The sequence below is a fragment of the Diceros bicornis genome, chromosome 39 (genome assembly GCF_020826845.1).
Source record: "Diceros bicornis minor isolate mBicDic1 chromosome 39, mDicBic1.mat.cur, whole genome shotgun sequence".
NCBI classification, from domain to species: domain Eukaryota; kingdom Metazoa; phylum Chordata; class Mammalia; order Perissodactyla; family Rhinocerotidae; genus Diceros; species Diceros bicornis.
This window is the reverse complement of record NC_080778.1, coordinates 15,779,125-15,796,323: the sequence shown is the minus strand read 5'-3', so window position 1 is coordinate 15,796,323 and position 17,199 is coordinate 15,779,125. Positions and strand designations below refer to the sequence as shown.

The 17,199-nt window shown below is 39.3% G+C and overlaps 1 protein-coding gene across 2 annotated transcripts in view; it reads right to left on the bottom strand.

The window, feature by feature from the left end:
- RGS17 (regulator of G protein signaling 17) overlaps positions 1-862 on the bottom strand; it is a 108,073-nt gene extending 107,211 nt beyond the window's left edge. For both annotated transcript variants that reach the window (XM_058534125.1, XM_058534126.1), the window contains exon 1: positions 762-862. The gene's annotated coding sequence lies outside the window, so the exon portion shown is untranslated. The remainder of the gene's footprint in view (positions 1-761) is intronic.
- Positions 863-17,199: the final 16,337 nt, after the last annotated feature.

Sequence of the window (17,199 nt, the reverse complement as noted above, 5' to 3'; positions counted from 1 at the left end):
TGGGCAGCGGCTAGGGAATTGGTGGGCGTTCCTCCTCCTCGCCCCCTCGGTGGCTGTGAAATCTACCCCAAGCCAAGCACACAAGAACTCCCTTTCCTTCGACTAAGGAGAGGGCAAAGAACAAAAGAGACCCCCACCCCCTACACACACACACACACCTCAGACATTTCACCGATGCTCAAGGTATGCATTTCTGCAATCCCTTTGGCTTACACCTTCCCCACCTGAATAGTGCGTTTTCCCAAAGGTAAAGAAAGAAAAAATACCATGCCAAGGTGATCGGTCGACTGGACACTGTCAATTCACATTCGGTTTTCCAACAAACCCCCACAAAAATCCCGCAGGACCTCGCGCCCCCGCGGGGTCTCCGCCGCCCTGGGCCCTCTGCCGGTTCCCCGAAGGCGCCCAGCTCTCCGCGGGGGACCCGACCGAGGGCTCCCCGGGCGGGCAGGACACTCGCCCAGCCCGTCCGCCGCAGCTGGAGGGCGGCGAGCGGACCGCGCCGAGGCAGCAACGCCGGACGCAACTTCCCAAACCCGCGGCGCGGCCCCCGCTCGCACCCGCGGCGCGGCAGCAGCGCCGAGCCCCCCGCGCCCGCAGCCTCCCCCGCCAGGGCGCTGGCAGTTGCACTCTCCGCCCCCTCTTTCCTTCACTTCCCCCCCCCCCCAACCACCACCTTTAAAAAATTCATCCCTCGGTGCAAAGCAGACATTTTGATGTCATTTACTTAGCCCCGCTCGGGTTCGGAGCCAGCATCTTACCCAGCCGCCTGGAGGTGTGGGCAGCGCACCGATGGGTCCGGGGGCGCGAGGCTGGGCTGCTCGGTCCTCTAGCGGAGCCGGTTTGCTGCCATCCGCCCAACTTCAGCACCCAGCGGGCGAGGAGAGAGGGAGAGAGGCGAGGATGGAGGGGAGGGGAGAGGGGGCGGAGGGAGGGGTGGGCGGGGAGGGAGCTGGAGCCGCTCGGCAGCGCGCATGCGCCCCGCGGGCGGGCGCAGCCCCTCGCCCGGCGCGGCCGGAGGTGCCGCTTCTTCCCCGGGCGCGCGGCCGCGTGAGTCACCGCCCCGCCCGGCCCCCGCGCGCTGCCCGCGGCTCGGCGCCCGCGGTGCGGAGGGTCTCGGCCGGAGCTCCCGGCGCGGGTGCAGGGCTTCGCGGGAGCCTTGGAGACCTGGGAGCCTTCCTTGATTAGAGAGGCTCTCGCGCCCAGGCTCCAACTTCACGTTCACCCGCAGCCCTCGTCTGTTTCATCCTGTGCTTGAGGAGAGTTGCTTGACACCAGAAGCATGTCTTTAAGGAACAAAACAGCGCCGCAGCAGCGGGGTCCCAGTGGAAGCAGTCCCTGTGTGGGGGTTCAAGAAAGTGTGAAGTTAAGCAAGTTTTGCTTACCCAAGGACTCGACTTTGGGAAGAGTTCTTTAGTTTATTGACGTCCTCACCCGGGAATCTGACCCTTTGCCCTAAGAATTATTTCAGATGCTCTCTGGTCTGGGGCATATGTTCTGTCTCAGGAGTCTGGACCACTAGAACCAGAGTTTTGATTGAGAGAAGCCGATGACAAGGCAGGAGTCGTGAATTATTAACAGAGGTGTTGATGCTTGGGGCCTGGAGCATCCTTCAGGGACAGCTCAGTAGCTATCAGGTCTGATAATTGTTCTAGTCACAAGCGGAGCCCCGCTTGGTAGTGAAGGAGCTTTGGCTACTTAATGCAGCCTGAGCGCTAGATTGCATCTCCGATGATTAGATTGAAGTGTTTGTGAGGGTGAATTAGGGAAGCGGGTGTCTTTCTCTTCAGATGTGACATCTGTGGGAAGAGGAGTGAGTTCCTGGCAGGAATGATTAGGCTTTTTTCTTATACCTATTGCAAACTAATTACTTGTAAGTATATATGATTTCCCATTGTTTGTGTGCTCATGTATTCAAACAGTGCTGTTATTTCAGTCTCCTTTATGGAACGTGCTCTGGCCTCCCACCTCTCCACCTCTACTTGAGTTAAGTGTGTCTCAGAGTTTGCTCCAGGGCCTCCTTCTCGCTACATCATGGCTTTGAAGACTAGTGCTCTTCCAAATGTATTGCCTGGACTGGTGTTGGTCTGCAAATTGTTCCTTATCGGTCTGTAAGGAGAGAGAAGTACAGAAATTGAAAGTAAGATGTAGAAACTTTTATAGCACTTTGACATTGCCTTGACATCCAAGCACATTCATCAGCTGTACTTTCTGTTTTTTGATTTGTAAAGTAATTCATTTTTGTTGGATTTTACAAAAGTATTGGTCCACGACGCGTTGAAAATAAAAAATAGAAGTCCTTCACCAAAAATGATTTGAGGGGCACTGAATTCTATGTAACTCCCAGATTTATATCTTCAGTCCTCACCTCTCACAGAGCTCTTTTATGCCCTCAACTACCTTTACAACTCCATTTGAAGAATGATTATAATAGTTAATATTTATGGAGCAATTACGGTGTGCTGGGTACTGATCTACATGTTTTGCATATGTTTCTTATTTTCTCTACAAGGTAGATACTATTATTATGTTTAACTGACAACTCAGGAGCAGAACTCCAGATACCCGCCCCCTCCAAACCTGTTCCTCTTTAGACTGTTCCACCCGGTTACTCACGTCAAAAATTTAGAAGTCATCCTTGTTTTGTCTCTTCCTTTCACGCCAGCATCCAATTAATTAGCTAGCCATGTTGTCTCCACCTCCAAAATATAGCCCCAATTCCTCCACTTCTCTCCCTCTCCATTGCTATAACGATGGTTCAAACCTCTATCGTCTCTCACCTGAGCTACTACAAAAGCCGCCAGTGGGGTCTCCTCCACAACCCCAAACAACACATTCTCCAAACAACAGCTGAGTGATCTTTTAAAAACGTAACCAGATCATGTCATGCTTCCGCTTAAAACTTTCCAGTGAGTTTTCATTGCACTTTAAATACAACCCCTGATCCTTACCACAGCCTAGAAGGTTCTGTATAATCTTGTCCCAGCCCAGTTCTCTTACGCCATGTTCCCATAGACCATACCTATGTGTGCTATAGCCACATCGGCCTATTTCTGTTACTCTCTTGAGTAAGTCTAGCTTACAGTACTTGCTGTTCTTTCTGTTTGGAATCCTCTGCTCCTAGATCTTTACATAGTAGGCTCCTTCATATCCTACAGGTCTCTGCTCAAGTATCACCTCCTCAGGCTTTATCTAACCACCTGATCTAATTGGCCCCAGGGTTCTTCTCTGTTAGATCTCCTTGCTTTGATTTCTTCCAGATACTTTTCACTATCTGAATCAGCTTGCATTTGTTTACTTGTTTATTATCTCCTCATCCTCCTCTAGAATAAAGGATCTCAAGAGCTTTGCCTGCACTTTTATCTCTGGTGCCCAGAACAAGATTTGGCACGTATTGTTTACTCACTAAGTATTTAGTGAATGAATGCATGATTGAATGAATAAATAACACACTTAAAAAAAGTATTTTATTATTTTTTCTGATGCTTCTTCTTCTTGGATCCTCATTGCTGCCTGTCACAATTTGTTTGTTTCCCAGCAGTACACAGAGAGACAACATTGTTTCCTCTGTCCACCCTGTCAGAGATGGCTCCATGTAATGGCACACATTTAAACTAGACGCCAGAGTCGTGTTCCTAGAACCAACTTGAAAACAAGCATACTCAATAAAAAAATGATCCTTACTTCCATGAGCTTCCCTAAATTGTAATAATGGCTACTTGGGCAATTTTTTGCACCTAGGACAACTTGGCTATTCTGCCAATAATTTACTTGCTAAAGTCAAATGTAACCTCTTGGTGACTTTCTTTCATGCCTATGGTTTGTTGTGTAATCCTTTATGTGTTAGCCAGAATCTTCAGTGATAGTGTTCTAGGAACTGGACGTGTCGCCTATGATCTTAATGTTGAACAAATGGCATTAATGACCTTCACCTCATAGAGTTTGGTCACTTGCAATCTGTGTGTATATCTGGGTCTTAGGAAATATCTGCAACACCAGTGACATCAGATGATGACTAGGTCAATAATTCAATTCAATAAACTTTATTGATCAATAAAATTTATTGATGTCTACTATATGCGGGGAATTATGTCTTCAAGTTTTTTTGCAAAAATTGTAAATGTTATATAAAATTATTATATATGACTCAGAAATGGATTTCAGTTCATTTCAGCCATGGGAATGTCTTCTCTTTACACAGAATTTTGGAGCTCATTGAGCTTATCATCATTAAACAGCTGTGTGGTAACTACAGAAAGCAGCATTTGATCCTGATCATTTCCATACTGTTATGGATGTGTTTTTCAAGTGCAGAGAATCTGGATACAGCAGCAGGATTTTTGGCATAATGACTTCATAGTAAGGCAGACAGGAGATTTGCAGGCAAGATATTTGCAGACAGAAGGTATTGGAAAAGGACAGAGCATAAAAATATTTACAGTACATTTACTCATAATTAGGGGTATTTGTCATCGTTAGGAGACCTGGATTCTACCTCAGTGAGTTTGATACCCTTGGAAGGTTTTTTCAGGAAGAAATTATGTAGCATCTTTACATTTCATTCTCTTTTCCCACATGCTCATTTATTTAAAAGCAACTGTTTTACCTTCGAAAAGCAGAGAGAAAAGGAAGAAATTTGCTTGAATCTAAAAAACCCTGACTGCTCCATCCAGGCATACTTCTCCAGAGTGGAGCACGGAAAGATAGTTAGAATATGACTGCTTAAAATCACTTTTTCTTTACTTTTAGTAAACGGGCTTATCCTGTTTCTTGAACTGGTTTTAATCAAGCCTTAGAGACATGCTCTTCTCAGGGAACTTATTTAGATAGAAAATACTTGTGTTTCTTCATCAATATTTGAAGGAGATGAGAAAAAGAAAACACAAGATAGTCTTTCTCCCAAATATATAAAATGAGGTATAATTAGAGTTTTACATTTTATATGCACTTTAGTTTTTATAAATTATTAGTTATTAATGTTTCCTTAATATTTAACTTATCAGCCTTGAACTCAAAAGACACAATATTATTCTTTCAGAATAGCATTAGTGCATTTATATCTCAATGTAATTGGATGATTCCATGGAAGTAGAAATAAATACCTTTGTATGATTTTTATCATTTATGCCCAATTTTGTATAACTAAGTTCCCACAATGGCTTAACAAGATAGAGTTGGTTTTGAGTCACCCTAAATACTTTATAAAAGTACTCATTAGATGAATCCTGGATATTCACATTCTTTTTGGTTTAACAGATCTACCGTATAATGTTGGACAACATTATATGATAGCAAATATGGAAAAATAGCAAAATGTTCATCTCACCTGGAGAACATGATGACATTCAGTTATTACAGTCAGATTCTTTGTGGATGGAGAAAAAATTCCAGAACTTAATGGTCCATATTATATTATCTTGAGATTTTTGAAGGTTTCTAGATGATAGTAGCTGGATTGTAGAATAGGCTTCTGCTTTGTCAGACCTACCTCCAGGGTCTGAAGGAAGGAAGGGTAGAGAGAGGCAGTGGTTTGATTTCACAGTAGTATCTCACATCTCTGCTATGTTTTGTTTCATGGCAGAGCAAGTTCAGAGACATGTGAGGTTAATACAGATCTTTGTGTATCTGTGTGTGGAGAAGGATAGTTTGCTAAAGATGTCTAGTATCTAGAAGGGTCCAGGTGATTAATTTTTGAGTTCTATATTGAAATATGCTTAAGTTGCAAATCAGAAGAACTATATTCACATTGCAAAATTTTGTTAAAGGCTCTCTGGTTTCTTGATTTTCTGTGAACTAGTTTCATAGTATGAATGTTAAAGTAGTGTATGAAAGTCATTTATAGTCTCACCTAAGTCTTCCCATTCGAATATTAGTAGAATTTACCTAATATAGTATGATTGCCTATTCGAGTTTCATCCATCCATCCATCCATCCATCCATCCATCCATCCATCCATCCTTCCATCCATTCACCCATTCACTTAAGAAGCTCTTAGAGAGTGTCTGTCCTGGCATTGCAGGGAATAGGAGCACAGTGGTAAATATTGTTCTTATCCTTGAGGATTTATAATCCAAGTGAGATAGGTTTTACATCCATGAAGTAAACAGAAGATATCAATGAGAACACTTGAGATAATGTGGTATTCTCTTTTCTTTCCAGGAGGTAGGCCAGAGAGTGATGAAAAAGGAAATTGTGTATTTTATAATCAGAACTCTCAACTGCACAGCAAAGAAATTACAAATGATCAAAGTGGTCTGTTGAAGTACACACTGAGAACTTCCTTTGTATTACATGGAACTAGTTTTGAATGGCTTTCCAGATTTGTAATAGGAATTCGAGGAAGGAGAGATTTAGAATATAACAAGAAGTTACTTGTTATACTGTTAGTTGACAGCCCACTTTGAAAGTATTAAGCACCTTCAATACACAAGGCGTTGTACAGGGCTCTGTGAAGTTTGCATAGATGAATCAAAACATAAAGAATAAAGTGGTGAGTGGCATACAGTCTAGAGAGATCACTCTCGGCTCAGTGGTTATAGATGACTGTGGTCCTTTGAGTCTGCAAAGAATGGAGACCTTTGCATATATATGCTGAGAAGAGTGGAAGAACATTTGGGTTGGAAATCATAAGATGGTATCATGATTGTTTGTTGGTTCAGTGAGAGTTACACGATATGCATAGGAAAATTTGATTGGTATGGCTTAGTTATATAAAGTTATATTGAGGCTACATTATGATGGGGGGGTTAAAATCTCGGGTGTGGCAAATTTGTTTCATCTCCATACTGACTCTAATCAACTGCTACTAGTAGTTTGTTGAATAGGATTCTGAGGCCAAATCTGAGATTAAGCAAGAAAGATTATTGTGATTATTAGCAATGTCTGATAGGCTGTTGGTGTGTTTGTCTAGTGTTTGAAATCTCTGGTCTAGTCAATTGGGAGTCAAATGATTTTGAAAACTGGGAGTCTTACATAGTCAGGACAATAGTTCTTGAAGAACTGTCAAATTGTTATTTTCCCTCAAAACTGGTATTCTAAGAACAATGAAATTATTATTATTATTATTATTATTATTAAATTATTATTATTATTTCTCACTTGAGAAATAAGCTGGGATAATGAAAATTGATCTCACAATTTCTTTCTTGGGATTTCATAAATAAATTAGCATATTAAAGGCTTTGAAAAGCTCCAGGATTTAAAAAAGTGCCAAAATGGCTACTAAATCTATGAGAAGATTCTCTCTTTCTCTTTCACACACACACACAGACACAAACACACACTATTTACATATACACACACGTGGTATCAAGGATCTCAATTTTATTGATTCTGTAATATAAAATTAAAATAAAATTAGTTTTAGTTTTAGTTAGTCATAAAGTCATAATCAGGATCTTCTCCACACATAAAAGTACCTAATGTCTATTTTTCTTAATTCATTTGGCTGATGTATATTGAACATCTATTATGTGTCTCTGTGGCAGGCACTGTTCCAGGCGCTGGAGATATAGCAAGGAACAAAACAAACAAAAATACCCACCTATATGGGGCTTATAGTCTAGTGATGGAGACAGACAAAAATCAAGGTAAATAAATAAAATATACAGGAAGTTAGATAATTATAAATGCTAAGGGGAAAAAGTAAACCAGGAAAACGGGATAGTAGGTGGGCATGTGAGTTGGAAGGGGTTCTGAGACTATACATAGGGTAGCAAAGAAGGCCTCTCTGAGAAGATAATATTTATGCCAAGATCTGAAGGAAGCAAGAGATTGAGTTAGCGGCTATCTGGAGAAAGGATATTCCAGCAGAGGGAACAGCCAGTGCAAGGGCCCCTAGGTGAGAGTATGTCAGTCATAGTCACAGAACAGCAATGAAGAAATGAGGGAAGTGGTGAGAGATGGGGTTACAGAGAGAAAGAGGAGGTAATCGCGTACTGCCTTGTAGCTCAGGATGGGGGTTTCTACTCCGAGTTAACTGGAGAGCCACTGGTGGGTTTTGAACGGACTGCCATGAAAGACAAGCCTTCAAGAAGATTATTTGCAATGTGTCTATAACACAGCTTGATAAAGAACTGCTCAATATCAATAAGGAAAAGACAACAACCAAACAGAAAATGGGGCAAAAGGAAAATAGGATCATTCTGGCTACTGTGCTGAGGATAGACTGAAGGGGGTGAGAGCAGAAGCCAGGAGTGTGGTTAGGAGGCTATTGCAGTTAACTCGGTGAGGGATGATGGTGGCGTGGACCAGACCTGTGGAAGCAGTAAAGAGTAGTCAGATGCTTGCTGCACTTTCACACATCCGCTACTGGATATGTGGTACAAAAGAATTTGAAGAATCAAGGATGGCTCCACTGGTTTTGAACTGATCATGGAAACTTCCCTTTAATAATGATGTGCTTGACTTCCTGCTTCCAGAGCCTGCCTATCCCCACAGCTGAGACCAATAAATTACTATAAACAGGTTTAACCAACAGTCCTTGCAGGGCCTCTTGATCTAAAGAGCAAGAGAGATTCCAGAAAGAGGCAATACCGAGAAACCTGTATGCACAGCCTGTTGGCTCTGAGTCTCATGCTTGTGCAGCTCTGACCTTGAATCCCACTCCTTCTGCCTCTGAATGCTTACTTTTGTGGTCTTGGATAAGAGTGCCATTCTACATCAGTCAAGTACTTAATTGGGATGAGGTCCTGCTTTAGTGCTGAACTACCTGCTACCTGCTTCCAAAATCCTTGATGTCAACCACCTGCCCTCCTGGTTTCCCATCTCCTTCCTATTGCCAAATCTGTTGACACAGAAATCTGCCTGGCTGCCAGGACATCTGCCTGTTGCCTACAGTTGGACCTCTCTGATGCTGACAATTTGCCATCCTGGCCTGGACCTTTGCCTGTTACCTGCTGTCACCATCCCCTAAAACCCTGTGGCTTTTCCCATGTGTTCAGTTCTTTCTAGTTCTTAAGATAATCCATTCATTTAAGGATTCATTCATTCATATCTGCATTCATGCATTCAAATGAACGTTTACTGAGTGCTAACTTTGAGTCATCTCTCTGTTAGAGACTGTAGATAAAAGGTGAATAATATGTAGGCTCTATTCTCCATGTCCTGGAGAGTCTTCTGGAGTCTAGAAAGACATGTAAACAATATTTACAGTGAATTGTGATAAATGCCCTCAATTTATAATCATCTTTTAAAAATGTAGACATTTTGCTGCTGTGCAAAGAGCGTGGTGCAGTGTTTTGCAACCTGGGATTGGCGTTCATCTGATCGGGGCTGGAGTTTTGGCTATCCCACTCACTAGCTGGGTGACATTGGCAAGTTAATTTACCTCCGTTACGTTAGTTTCTTCATCTCTGAAATGGGAATAATAGCTAGTTGTCTTATAGGGCTGTTGTGAGGATTACATAAGATATTCACGTAAAGTGCTTTATCATTGTTTCTGACACATACTAGAGTACAATAAGTTTTAGTACATCTTCATTTTCGCCTCTTCCTTCCTCTCCTAGCAGTGTAAGTGGGTGTGATAGGAACACAGGAAAATCCTTGGCATGAGGGAAAAATTCTCTGATGCCAGGGGCCTGGGTTAGGAGTTCAGGGCTCTCAAAACACCTTGTACTGGTCTGAGTCATAACGTGGTTTAATAATTGCCTATTTATTTGACCATCTCATAAGACTTTTGCCTCTTGTGGTTCAGGACTTTGCTGGCTCACATTTGTAGCCTCAGCATCTTGCACAATGCCATGTATGAAGAAGTACCCAATAAATATTTATTGAATAAAAAAAAAAGAATGACAGGCTTCCCATCGGTGGTGCCAATTAAATTCAATTTGAAAGAAGGAATTCATCATGTGAATGAGGAGCAGGACTGTTTCAAGCATTAAGGAGAGCGTGAGCAGAGTGACAGGCTGTGAGACCTTCAATGTATTGAAGGAATCTCAGGTCCTGCTGGAGTCATCTAACTGTCATCTAAATGTCTATTCAAAAGTATGAGCTTTTGGACTTTAAAAGGCGAGCAGGAGCCAGATCAAAAGGACCTTGTATGTATAATAACTAAAGGGTTTGGACCTTTTCCTGGGATGCAGAGCATGGAAGGATATGAAATAGGGCACCTGAAGCTTTTCATGGTCTAGTACTTATCTCCCTTTTTCAGACTTTTTTCCTTAACAATTTATGCTCCGCCATCCCCAATGGTGTACAAAATGTTTATACATCATTGTGATGTTTGAGGGGTGGGCACACTCAAACATCGCAATGCTTCTGTTTTTTGCTTTGTTTCTTTGCTTATGCTGTTCCCACCGCCTGGAGTGTCCTCATCCTCTCTTATCACCAACACCCACCCCCTCACCCCCCCGCCACTGGGCCCCTGTCTCCAGGCTAACTATTATTCATCCTGTAGCCCAAGAGTCACCACCTCCAGAAAGTCTTCCCGAGTTCTGTAACTCTCAGCTAGTCATTGAAGTCCATATTCAATGAGTGCTCCCTATGTGTCAAATACCCTGGTGTTTACTTTGTATCTATTCTTTTTTTTTTTTCTGAGGAGGACTAGCCCTGAGCTAACATCCGATGCCAATCCTCCTCTTTTTCCCTTCAGGAAGATTGTCCCTGGGCTAAATCCGTGCCCATCCTCCTCTACTTTATATGGGACGCCGCCACAGCATGGCTTAGCAAGCGGTGAGTTGGTGCACGCCCGGGATCAGAACCTGCGAACCCTGGGCCGCTGCAGTGCAGCACACGCACTTAACGTCTGTGCCACCGGGCCGGCCCTTACTTTGTGTCTACAATTTGATTTAATCCTTACAACCCTTATGAAATTGGTACCATTATTCTCCTTTTTTAAATTGAGCAAACTGATGTATGTATATTTTCTAGATTTATTTTATATTGTGTAGATGATTATATTGTGAGATGATTGTGTAAATCTTAGATAAATTATCTAGGGTTAAAGAGTGGCTGAGCTATGGCACTTGATGTAGGGGCAACAATCCCCACCATCTTTGATCTTGAACATTCCACTTCACCTCTTAGGGTCATATGACCTTTCCATATCTATGTAGCTTTTTTTTTTTTTAGCAGTATCAATTTGGTAAGATATTAAGTTGTCACCGTTTTCTTTTTTGCAGTTACAGCCTTAAACCTTTCTGTGCCATTCCTTTTCCCATTCCTTGATGGTGTCTTGGGCAGATCCCATAATGATCTGGTCACTTTCCGTTACTAAACTCACTCCAGCCCAGCTTAAAATTTTAATTTACTTTTTTCAAAACATTTTCTTTCCATTGCAGGACAGGCTTTTGGCACAAGGTACTTGGAATGAAGATTGGGCACAGTATGCTCTGTCATTCCCTCCCACACCTGCCCTAACTAGGACCCAGCTCCACTGTGTCGGAGGGAGTCAGGGAGGAGAGATGTAGAGAAAAGGGCAGACATCTCTTTATTTAACTGGTTTTGGCCACGGTTCTTTCCTTGTTGGCTGTTTGTGTTTTGGAGACAGTCACTAATGGGCTGGCATTTTCATTTGTATGGCACGTGTCCAGATGCTGGCTGGCTATGAACACGTGCGTGGGTTCTTAGGAGGGCCATGCAGGGACTCCCACTGTCCTGTTCCCTTATATTTGAGATCCAGCTGCTGCTCTAGCACTTCCACAGCCACTCTTACATCAGCTCCTGCCGCTGGCGGTCTCCCCACAGACTCTTGTTGCTTGAGTCTCATCACCGAGTGGGCAGCCCTCTTGACTGGGACTCCAGCAAGTTGGCTCATACACAGATAAGTTTCATGATGTCTACACAGTCATGAGAAATTCACACAACCTTGCTACCTCCAAGGGTAGAGAGTGCAGGAACCTATCCCCCCCATGCCTTCTGCCCTGCCATCCATCTAGTCATGGGGTTGATGAGCAAATCCACAAACTAAGCAGATGCCTTTTCAGGCTAGTGAAGGTGATGCTCCTCTTGTAGCAAGCACCCCTAATCTATTGCTTTTGTCTTTTAAAATATTTTTATATGGAAAATATTCATAATAAAGAGTGCATAAACTTTTATGCATAGTTTAATGAACACATAAAAAAATAACAACGTGTATTTAAAATTTTGAGAATTAAAACATTTCCCAGTACATCAGAAATCCCTGAGTATATTCTCTGATTCTGGATTTTAATTCATTCTTATACATTACAAAAATAATTTTAGTGCATGTTTATTATATTCATTTTCTATTGCTGTCACAATAAATTACCACAAACTTCTGGCTTGAAACAGTACAAGTGTAACATCCTACAATTTTGTAGTTTTGGAGTCTGACACAGATCTCACTGGGCTATAAAATCAAGGCCTCGACCGGGCTGCGTTCCATCTCGAGGCTCTAGGTGAGAGTCCATTTCCTTGCCTTTTTCAGTTTCCAGAGGCCACCCACATTCCTCGGCTCTTTAAGGCCTCCTTCAGTCTTTAAAGCCAGTGATGTTGCAACTCACTGACCCTTCTTTAGTCACACTTAGTCATTTGGTCTCCCTCTGGCCATGGCTGGAAGAGATTCTCTGCCTTTATAGAGCCATGTAATTAGGTTAGACCCACCTGGGTAATCTCCCCATCTCAAGGTCCTTAGCTTAATCACATCTTCAAAGTCTCTTTTGCCAGGTAAGGTAATATATTCACAGGTTCTGAGGAGTAGAACGTAGACATCTTTGTTGGGGGCATTATTTTACCTACCACATGTATCTAGTGCTGAAAAGGACTTTGTATAGTTTTGCCTGTTTTCATACTTGATATAAGCCGAATTAACGGTATGTATTCTTTAGTGATTTGCTTTTTCCATGGTGGTCCATGAGCTGTAGAGTATTTATTTTCATCACTACATAATATTCCATTGTATGGATATACTATACCATAATATAATGAATGTAATATACCATCTATGTATCTGTTTTACTGATAATAAACATTTCAGTAGTTTCAAGTTTTGGGCTGTTAATAACATTGCTGTATAAATATCCTTATAAATACCCCCTGACTCATGTGAGCACAAATTTCATTAGGTTTACATTTAGGTGTGAAATTGTAGATATTTCATATATTTCAGCTTCCATATTTGCTCCTGAGAAGTCAATCGTAAATCCATGAATCATTTTTCTTTTATGTTATCTATCTTTTCTCTCCAGGTTCTTTTAAGACCTTCTTTTTTTCTTTATTCTTCTGCAGTTTCACTATAGTCTTTTTGTAGATTTGTTTTCATTTACCTGTTTGGAATTTGTTGGATTCTTGGAGCTGAGAAAGACTGAAAACAAATACGTTAATTATCTCTTCCAAAAAGTTAGGGAAAAAAACAGCAAAATAATCTGAAGAAAAGCAGAGGAAGAAATTACTAAAGATATAAGCAGAAATAATTGAGCCAGAATAAATATAAAAGTAAAATAAACAAATCAAAAAAGCTGAAAAATCAATAAAGAAATCATCAGTAAAATTAATGCTTAAACATAGATGAAGAGCAAATACTCAAAATAAGGAACAACAAGGAGGAAATAATCATCAAAACAGAAGGAAGTACTACAAATCACAAAAGATTAACTTCTATTATTATTTGTTTAATTCTTTTTTTCCCCACTATCCTGAAAACTCAATTTTATGTATGTAAAATTAATGAACATCACTCACATTTTCTATTCAGTTTCTTTGATCCTCTTATTTTCTCTACTGTTATTTTGGATAATTTATGTCAGCCAACCTGTCTTCAAGTTCACTACTATTTTTTTCTGCAGTGTTCATTAGGCTGTTAAGCCTATCTAATGTATTTTTTATCTCAGATATTATATTTTTCAGCTCCAGAATTTCTATTGTATCTTTTCTGTAGTACCCATTTATTTGCTGAGATTTACCACCTTTATCCATTCTTTATTCTTTTATTACAATTTATATGTATTAGTACTTTCAAGGCCCTTGTCTGCTAGATACAGTATCTTTTTATGGGTTCTTTTTTCTTGCTTCTTTGTAACTCTCATAATATTTGATTTCATTTCAGAAGTATATAAAATAATAGTGGAGATTAAGTTACACTTTTTTGATATTATTTTTCCAGTGAAAGCTCTTTCCTATGTCTGGCAACTGAAGTGAGGGGGTAACCAACTTTAATAACATTGGGATTATCTCCTGTTAGCCCAACTCCCAGCCCCCACCAAGGGGCTAATCTCCCTGATCTTGCCCAGAGCCGGTTGGGTTATGCTTCTGTCTATGCTGCAGTGCTCAGGGTTCTAGGCATTGTGAGAATGTCCAAAGTTGAATGTGTTCTTTCTGCAACTTAGTCCTAGCTTCTCTTCCCTTTTCTCCACAAAATTAGTAGTTACCGTCAGGAAGAATTGTCAGGCCAAGAAAATTATTAAGAAAAGAAAAATAATGTAAAATCAATGGAATAAGCTTCTACCTTAAAAAGCTAGAAAAAGAAGAATAAAATAAATCAACAGTAAGAAGGGAAGAAAAAATAAAGTTTAAAGAGGAAATCTAGGAAAGAGAAAGGAAATAGGGAAGACCCACAAAGGCAAGAATAAGTATTTTGAATTCACCAATAATATTGATAAACCTTTGCTATCAAGTCTTATTAATGAAATATGAGAGGGAACACAATTACAAAAATTAAGAGAGAAAACAAGGATAGCATTTCAGATCCTACAGCAATGAAAAGGATAATGAAGGGATATCGTGAATGATTTTTTCAGTAAATTAGAAAGCTTAGATGAAATGGACAAAATCTTTGAAAGACACAAAATGTCTAATCATACATGAGAAGAAATAGAAAATCTGAATCTTCCTATATTATATTCAGAAATTTAATTTTCAATTAACCTTTTTCCCACAAGAAACATCTTTGTTCGGATGGCTTCACTGGTGACTTTTATAAATATTTAAGATAGAAATAATTCCAAACTTGTATCAGTGCTATCAGAAAAAAGAGGAAGATAGAACATTTCCCAACTAATCTTGCAGGCTAGAATAACCCTGCTTTTGACCCAAAAGGACAATTATAGTTAAAGAAAAGAATTATATGCCAATAGCACACATTTAATTATAAACAAAAAATTCTTAATGTTATTGATATATCTAATTAATCAATAAAGACAGGAAATGCAGACATCATAAATATTGGGCTTATCACAGGAATTCAAGTTTGATTTAACATTAGAAAATCAATCAGTATAATTAAGCATATTATCAGAATAAAGAAGAATAAAATAATCATCCGAATAAGTTGGGAAAAAGCATTTGACAAAATATAACACATGTTCACGATAAAAAAAACTCTTAGCAAACAAGAAAAAATAAAGAACTTCCTCAATTTGATAAGGAGATTCTATGACAAACTTATTTGTTTATATAAATATAAACAAATATAAATATATTTGTAAAATATGCAAATATATTTAATGGCGAAATAGTAAATGCTTTCTCCCTAAGATCAGGAACAAAGCAAGGAAATTCACTCCTACCAGTTCTATTCAATACTGTACTGGAGATCTGTCTTAGCGCAATGTGATTTAAAAAAAGAAATAAAAGGCAAGAGGATTCAAAACAAAAACCAATACCACATTTATTCGCAGATGACATGATTATGTACATAGTAAATTTTAAGGAAAATAAAAACCTACTAGAATTAACAAGTGTATTTGGCAAGGTATGAGGATACAAAGCCAATTTTGGAAAAGTAATTGTGTTTTATTTCTAGTGCAATTTTTATAAACTTCGTATGAAAATACAAAGGACTTAGAATGGACAAACCAATCTTGAAAAAGAAGCAAGAGTTCAAGGATTTATAATGCCTGATTTAAAACTTACTATAAAGGTACGATAATCAAGACATTGTGATATTTGCTTAAGAATAGACAATAGTCAATGACACAGAACGGAGAATCCAGAAAAAGATCCACACTTTTACAGTCAAATTTTAATGGGGTTGCCAATGCAATTCAATGAGGGAAAGAGTATTTTTTGACATATGGTGCCAGATATTCATATTGGATAAAAATGAACCTTGACCACCACTTCACTCCATATTTTAAAAAATTATTTGAAATAGATTATAATTCTAAAACCTAAAATTATACAGTTGCTAGAGTTTTATGAATCTACAAAACTTCTTAATAGTCCTTTGCATGAAAAAAGAAATGATAAATTGAATGTCATCAAAATTTTTTATCAAAAGTTACAGTTCAAAAAATGAAAATTCAAGCAAGCCATATTTGGGAAGAAAATATTCACAATGCATGTATCTGATGTAGATTTCTATCTGGAATCTGTTAAAAACTCCTGAAAATCTATAATAAAAAAGAAAACACAATTAAAATTGGCAAAATATCTGAACAGAATCTTCACAAAGAAATATTACAAATAGCCAATAGACATGTGAAAGTGTACTCAATGTCGTTAGTGAGCTGGGAAATGCAAATTGCAACCACTAGACAAGGTAAAATTAATAAGTCTGAAATTATCAAATTTTGAAGAGGATTTTGAGTAATAGGGCTCTCATATGTTGCTGGTGTATAAAATAGTACAACCAGTTTGGAAAACTGACAGTCTTTAAAAAGTTAAACATACTCATTCCCTATGACCCAACAATCCCATACTGCATATTTACCCAAGGGAAATAAAAATATGTTCACAAGAAGGTTCATGAATGCTATAGCAGAATTATTCATAATGATCCCAAGTTGGAAAAAAATTCCCTCAATAGAAGAGTGGATAAACAAATTATAGTATATTCTTAGAGTAGAACACTACTCAGTAATAAAATGGATAGATCTGAAAACAGTATATTGAGTGCAAGAAGCAGACTTGATTGTATTACTTAGTAATTGATATTTTTGGTCTCAGTTTGCTATATTGTTTTATAACAATTTTCTGTATGGCTCAATATTTCTAATTAAACTATTCCAATTATGTGCCCTTTTTTGATCTTTTATGTTGATATTTCTTCTGGTATTTAGGAAGTTTTGACTTTTAGATTTAGTAGTTTTATTTATACTAATTGTTTTATATTCCTCTTAATCATCTCTTTCTTTAGATAGTGTTTGTTGGTTTCCTACCACAAACAAGACTAAAATTAGTTCCTTTCTTTTGCCTTCACCTTCCAAGTTTAATATTTAGCATTCTTTTAGTGTTCATCTTTACATCATAAATTTCTTAAGCTTCTGCTACCTCATTTATTAGTCAAAATATATTATTAAG